This window comes from Rana temporaria, chromosome 5, assembly GCF_905171775.1.
Source record: "Rana temporaria chromosome 5, aRanTem1.1, whole genome shotgun sequence".
Taxonomy (NCBI): domain Eukaryota; kingdom Metazoa; phylum Chordata; class Amphibia; order Anura; family Ranidae; genus Rana; species Rana temporaria.
In genome coordinates, this window is record NC_053493.1 from 236748936 (window position 1) to 236756562 (window position 7627).

Sequence of the window (7627 nt, forward strand, 5' to 3'; positions counted from 1 at the left end):
CACACAGTGTTTGAGCACATTGGTAATATTATATACATATGTATTTTTGACACTAATTATTAGACTGAAGGTGTTATATTCACATTGTTTACAAAAGTATTTTTGCACAGGATCAGCGCAGTAGTATATGTTAAACATATACAAACCATATTTTCTTTACCATTTCACCTCCTGGAGGTGCCCATTGTAACTGCAGCAGATATAAATTGTTTAATATTATTGTGCGCCGGTGACACAACACACAAAATCATTTACTGTAGCCTCCGAGTCCTTGTACCTGCAGGCTGCAGTGCTCGGGTGTCCTTCTCTCCTGGAGTCACGCTGCCTGGCCGCCGGCGCAATGGTCCACCTCCTCTTCACAGACTTCAGTCTGGCTGCTGCGCCTGTGCGTGATGTCACGCTTGGCACGCTTTGTCTCCCGTTTTGAAGGGGCCAGCCGTACATGACGTGACGCGTCATCACGTCCCGGCCGCGAATCGCATTCATTGGTCCACTCTGATGTCCATCATGACAGCACACTGGCCAATGCTGGGAACGCGGGCGGGAGTGTCTGTGACGTCGATGGACGCTCTGCTGCCATCTAGTGGCGGTAAATGTAATTGCGGTAACGCCGCCCAAGTAATGGGAACGGCGTTACCGTGAAGGGAAGAGTAATCAGGTAGATTACCCGTTACCCTCAAAAGGGGCATCGTTAGGTAACGGCGTTACTTACAACACTGCTCACCAACTAGGGGGACCACACCTTGCAGGACCTTCCTCCCAAGGCATGATTTTGGCTAGAGAGATGATCAAGCCAATAATGAAGTACAAATGTAGAGAGGTTCGACCATGTGGCTACCCTACAAATCTGCTCTGGGGTCACAACGGCTTTCTCTGCAAAGGAAATTGATAAAGCTCTGGAAAAATGAGCATTAAGAAATTGTTGAGGATTAATCCTAATGATCTTGTAGGATTCTGAAACTGCAATTCTAATCCAATGGGTCAAGGTAGATCTGGTGGCCTGTTTGCTTTTGTAGGTACCTGAATACAGTACAAATAAGGCCTTGTGCACACTGGAGGGGTAGTCTGGAGTTTTTTTATCCTGTCTCTAAACTCCCCCGCATGTTAGCCTAAAGCTTCTAAAAAAAATTCTAAAGTCATTGGTAGCTGACAGGTAATTCAAAAAACACCTACAAACATCCAGAAGACTGAGTTTTATTTCCTTATCACTTGAAGGCCTCTTACAGAAGGAGAAAGCTCAATATCCAGGGATCTATGAAATACGGATTAGACCTTTGGAGGTGAATCCAGATCCATTTTCAGAATTACTCAGTCTTCTAGGACCGTGAGATAATGCCTGCATCTCAATCATTCTGCGGGCTGACGTAATCGTCACCAAAAATACTGTTTTTAGAGTTATAAATCTTTTTTTTTTTAAATAACAATTTTATTTTTCAAACATACCAGCAGGTAGGTATACAAAAAGTTGACACTGTGACAGAGGAACTTTTGCATTACATCAGTACAGCCAGTGTATCGCAGAAAACATTGAACCATTAGCCAAACAGCTGGGGGATCCCTGCCAACTCCACATAAAGACTGCAAGCTGTGAAGCAGGGTCTCCCAGCAACTATAGATACATCCAGGAAAAAGAAAGAGAAGAGAGAAAAGAAAAGACTGAAAGGAAAAATAAGTGGGGGAAGGGAAGAGAGAGTGCAAACGGGAAGAGAGAAAAAGGAGGGTGGGGGCAGGGAAGTTCAACCATCGGCTCAGGGTGGATCCTCCTGCCGGTTTAACTCCTCCCAGACCTTATCATGCTTATCCAATCTATCTTGTAATCGGGCTATCATTTTTTCCATCAGCTCAATGTATTTTATTCTAGCATACAAGTCTGCTTGGGAGGGTGGGGATCGGCGCTTCCAGTGCAGGGCAATCAGACACATTGCAGCTGTCACGACATGCCTAAGCAGTGTTTTTGAGTATTTGGGAATTTGCAAAGTTGAGACTCCCAAAATAAATAATTTCGGGGTCCTGGGAACCTGTAACCCTAACAGCCGGGTCAACAAATGCTGCGTCTCTGTCCAGAAAGGCACAATCTTGGGGCAGGTCCAGTAGATGTGGTACAGAGTCCCCTTGTCTCCCTGACAGCGCCAGCACCTGTCCGAGCTGGAGGGATAGATAGCATGGAGGGCATCTGGTGTCAGGTACCAAAAGTAGAGCATTTTATAAGCGTTTTTCTTGTAGATCGTGTAAAAAGAACTTTTGGCTGCCTTGGACCAGATCGTCTGCCAAGTTGTCTCTGGGATCTCCTCTCCCAGTGCCTTTTCCCAGCGAAGCATATAAGTATGCTTACCCTGAGTAGAGATGGAATAGGAGTTGAGCAGCCGATATATGTCCGATATCAGACCTTGGCGTGAGGATCCCTCCAGTACAAGTCTCTCAAAGGGGGTTGGCACTGAGAATTGGAGGCTCGGGGCAAAAGACTGTGGATAATGTCGTATTTGCAGGTACCCATAAAACACCTGGCGAGGCTGATCAATATTTGGTTGGAGTGCAGAGAATGAGAGCATCTTGCGTGATATTGGGTCCGCCAAGTGGCCAAAGTAGAACAAGTCCTGTGTCGCCCAAGGCGAGGACATCTGGTGGGTGAGGCCGGCAGGCATTCTGGGGTTATACAGGAAGGAAGTCAGAAGAGAACGCTCAGAGCCCAGGCCATGTGCCTGAGACAATCTGCGCCAAATCGTCCGAAGGTGGAGCATGGGGCCCAACAGCCGGCTCGAGTCCACAGAGTTATAAATCTTAACCACTTCATATGACGTCTTTCAGGATAACATGCCGGCGGGGCGATTGGTGGTGCTGTGTGTCAGTCTAAAAACACTGCATCTCCGATTGTGGTATTTAGCCTCTGAAGGAGGCTTCTTACCACTTGATCTGCTGTGACAAATCACAGCTGATCATCATGTGAACCAGGAAGTGCTGGTAAAGGGCTTTCCTCGGTTTGTGCTGACAGGCAGAGTGACCGGCAGAAGCGATATCCTGTGTGTTCAAGAAACGCACTTTGCCCAGGAGGCCACACCCAATTGCCAACATAAATCCTTTCCGTACGTCTACAAAGCATGCTTCGCCAAAAAGCAAAGGGGAGTACTAATAGCCATTAGAGATACTCTCTCATTCCAGCTTCAAAGTTGCACCCTCGACCAGGAGGGTAGGTACATTATTCTTGTACCATAGAGAATGTGGTATACACAATAGCAAATGTGTATGCCCCGAACCACGGTCAGATTAAGTTCCTCAAAAGAACTCTAAAATCGATACGTGATTTGCAACAAGGTCACTTGCTAATATGCGTAGACTTCAACATTGTGCCTGACAATGTAATGGACTCGACCTCTGGTCCCAAACGTTTTGTCTCACCGCTTGCATCTTTGCTGAAGGTTAATGACTTACATGATGTCTGGAGGTGCTGTAACGCGATGAAGAAGGACTATACGTACTTATCCCCACATTACAATACCTACTCTCACATAGATCTATTTCTATCAGACTAATGGTTATTGCAGAATGTTATTGAAGCCAAAATCCACACTATCACTTGGTCAGACCACGCCCAGTCACCATTAAAATTGTACCCAGAGACTCCAAACCCAAGTCATTTATATGGCGTGTTAATAACGCGGCCCTGCAAATTCCAGACAATATTGAACATCTCTCCCAAAAATTGGAAGAATTTTTTCTTAACAACACAGGCTCAGTGTCTGACCCGGCGATACTGTGGAACGCTCACCAATCTTTTATGAGAGGCTACATCATTCAACTTGGGGCCAAAATGAAAAAGGGGAGGATGCAGAGGATGGAAGAATTGACCGCAAAGATAGCGAACATAGACCTTAAAAATAAAACAAAACCATCCCACCTCCTACAATCCCAGCTGTTCACATTACGCCACAAGCTTCGTGCAGTATTGCTAAAAAACTATGAATATAACCTTATTAAATTAAAGGCTAAATCATATGTCACCAATAACAAAGAAGAGAAAGCCATGGCCCAACGCATTAAGGGGCACAGAGTTAAATCGCAAATAGCGCACCTGTTCTATCCCACCAACAATGACAAACATGTTTGTCCAAGCCATTGCTGACGCTTTCAGCTCATACTACAGTAACCTGTATAACATTAAAGACAGTACTACTCATCAACCCACCCAGGCAGAAATACAATCCTTCCTTAATCACATACATACAACTCCCATCGCTCACGCCCGAACAACTATCGTGTTTGAACTCCCCTTTTACAGAAACTGAAATCCAACTGACAAATTGCCCAATGCAAAATCCCCAGGCAGTGATGGATACACCAGAGAATATTTTAAGGTATTTAACAATATTTTACCCCCCATCTCTGCAAGCTATTCAACCACGCTGCATCCTCCTCATCCTTCCCGGATGAAATGTTATCAGCTCCGATTATAACGCTACCAAAACCTGGTAAGGACCCCACTACTCCACAAAACTTTCGTCCCATTTCCCTACTGAATATCGATCTAAAAATTTACGCGAAGTTGCTAGCAAATAGAATCGTTGACATTCTTCCATCTTTGATTCACAATGACCAAACAGGCTTTACTAAAGGTCACCAAACCTCAGACGCCACCAGGAGGCTGATAAACATTATCCACCATACACACACGACTGGAACGCCTTCTCTGCTTCCATCATTGGACGCAGAGAGGGCGTTCGACAGAGTTAATTGGAATTACTTATCTATGGTGCTGCAAAAATTTGGTTTTGGTGGATGTATCCTCCAGGCTGTATTAGCATTATACACCTGGGGCCAGATTCACGTAGGAGGGCGTAACTTTGTGTGGGCATAGCGTATCCTATATACGCGCTACGCCTCCGCAACTTAGACAGGCAAGTGCAGTATTCACAAAGCACTTGCTCCGTAAGTTGCGGCGACGTAGCGTAAATTGGCTGGCGTAAGCCCGCCTAATTCAAAGTAGGCTGGTAGGGGGGCATGTTGTATGCAAATGAATCGTGACCCCACGTAAATGACGCGCCTAACCAACGGCGCATGCGCACGCATGCTCAGTATCACGTCGAATTTACACCCTAAGATACGCCGGCTCAATGCCTGTGACGTGAACGTAACTTACGCACAGCCCCATTCACGTACAACGTAAAAAGATACGCTTGTTCCAACGTCCATACCTTGCATTATCTGCGCCTCATATAGCAGGGGTAACTTTACGCCGGACGTAAGCCTTACGTAAACGGCGTAGCGGGCGCAAGTATGTTCGTGAATCGCGTATCTAGCTAATTTACATATTCGACGCATAAATCTATGGAAGCGCCCCTAGCGGCCAGCGTAAATATGCACCCCAAGATACGACGGCGTAGGAGACTTACACCGCTCGTATCTTGGCAACAGAGAGGCGTATCTGATTCTATGAATCAGGCGCACAGATACGATGGCACAGATTCGGACTTACGACGGCGTACGTGGAGATACGTCGTCGTAAGTCCTTTGAGAATCTGGCCCCAGACCTTCAGCAGGGGTGCTTACATCAAGTCTTCTCTCCACCCCTTTCCACATAACAAATGGAATGAGACAGGGATGCCCCCTATCCCCCCTGATCTTCAATCTAATAATGGAACCTTAAAGCGGTAGTTCACCCTCCTTCACCTCATTATTCCATTACTTTCGGCATCGTAGCGCGAGCTACGGTATGCCGGTCTTAAATTTTTAATCCCCGTACTCACTGTGGTATCGTTGATTGAAGAATCCGACTCCCGCGGGGAATGGGTGTGCCTATGGAGAGGGAGGATGATTGACGGCCGGCTCTGGCACGTCACGCTCCCCGAAGACAGCCGGAGTAGGTCTCGGCTATTCACGACGCCTGCGCACAGGCTATGCGCAGGCGCCGTGAATAGCCAAGCCTATTTCGGCTATTTCCGGAGAAGCGTGACGTGCCAGGGCCGGCCGTCAATCACCTTCTCTCACCATAGGAACGCCCATTCCCCGGATTCTTCAATCATCGATAGCACGGTGAGTACGGGGATAAAAAATGTAAGACCGGCATACCGTAGCTCGCGCTACGATGCCGAATTTAATGGTCTAATAAAAAAAAACTTTTTTTTTTTTTTAACAGGGTGAACCCCCGCTTTAAGCAGAACACATTCGGATTAACTCCAAGATATCAGGAATAACTATCAACAACCAAATCCATAAAATAAGTCTATTTGCGGATGACGAAATATTGATGATAACCAACCTATCACGCTCGCTTCATGAAATCCAATCACTTTTAAATTGGTTCGGCAAAGATTCCTACTATAAGGCGAACGCAAGTAAATCTCATATCCTAGATTTAGGTATAGATCCAGTAACACGCAATCTCCTACAACAAAAATTCCCATACTCTTGGGCGGAAACGAGTATCCCTTACCTTGGTGCCAACTTAACTAAATCCACAACAACCCTGTTTACACACAATTACATTCCCTTGAGAGCTAAAATACAATCTGATCTTCTCAAATTAGACAAACTGTAATTCTCCTGGTGGGGAAGACTAGCAGCATTTAAGATGATGCTTCTCCCTCAGATTCTTTCCTTCTTTAGGAATCTCCCTATACCAATCCCTCTCAAATACTTTCAGTCCCTCCAATCAATACTATCTAGGTTCATATGGAAAGGGAAAAAATCTTGATGCTCACACGCCAAACTAATAAAACAGAGAATGTGTGGTGGAATAGGCCATGTAGACTTCCGAGACTACTTTCTTGCCTCCGTTTTGAACCAAATTCGTGAATGGTTCCTACCCTCACCTACGACCATTTGGGGTTCTATAGAATCAACGTACTGCACAAAAGGCCCAACGTCACTATGGCGGCTATTCAATGCCTTACTGGGGAAACGTACCCCATCTCATTTACCACCCACAATGATGGTTTCTATCCAAACCTGGCTGACCCTTCTAGCTCATGACACCAAGTCTGACCCAAAGGTCATCTTGGACATCCCTATTAAGGTTTTGAGTCACCAGATGGATCACATTTCACTCAAATTATGGCGTGCGAAAGGAGTTTAATTTCTCCACAACCTGTATAACGGCATTCTGAAATCCTTCGCAGCTCTCCAAAAGGAATTCACCTTGCCTCAAACCAGTTTTTACCAATATCTACAAATTAAACATTGTCTGCACAATTCTCGGGCACACTTGCAAACCATTCATGCACAAGCATTGTCGTTTTTGTCGGCCCACAAACAGACTGAGGGAATTACTAGATTTTACAACTTGCTACAACAAAAAAGAACCTTTGTAAAATCTCCTTCCCATATCCAATGGGAAACAGACCGGCAACAAACCTTTACCTCTATCCAGTGGGGCACAGAGCGTGCAAAATTTATCGGAAGGCATCTAACTGCTCCACTTTGTGGGAACCATCAGTTAAACTAGCTTTGCGGTGGTACTATACCCTGACCTCCCTATCCAGATTCAACCCCCACAATCCTGCTGATTGCTGGGGACAATGTGGGGCTAGAGGAGACCTACTTCATACACTTTGGAGCTGTCCCAAACTCATCTTGTATTGGTCTCAAGTGTTTGATACTATATCTGCAGTAGCTCACACTAGAATAATACCAGAAC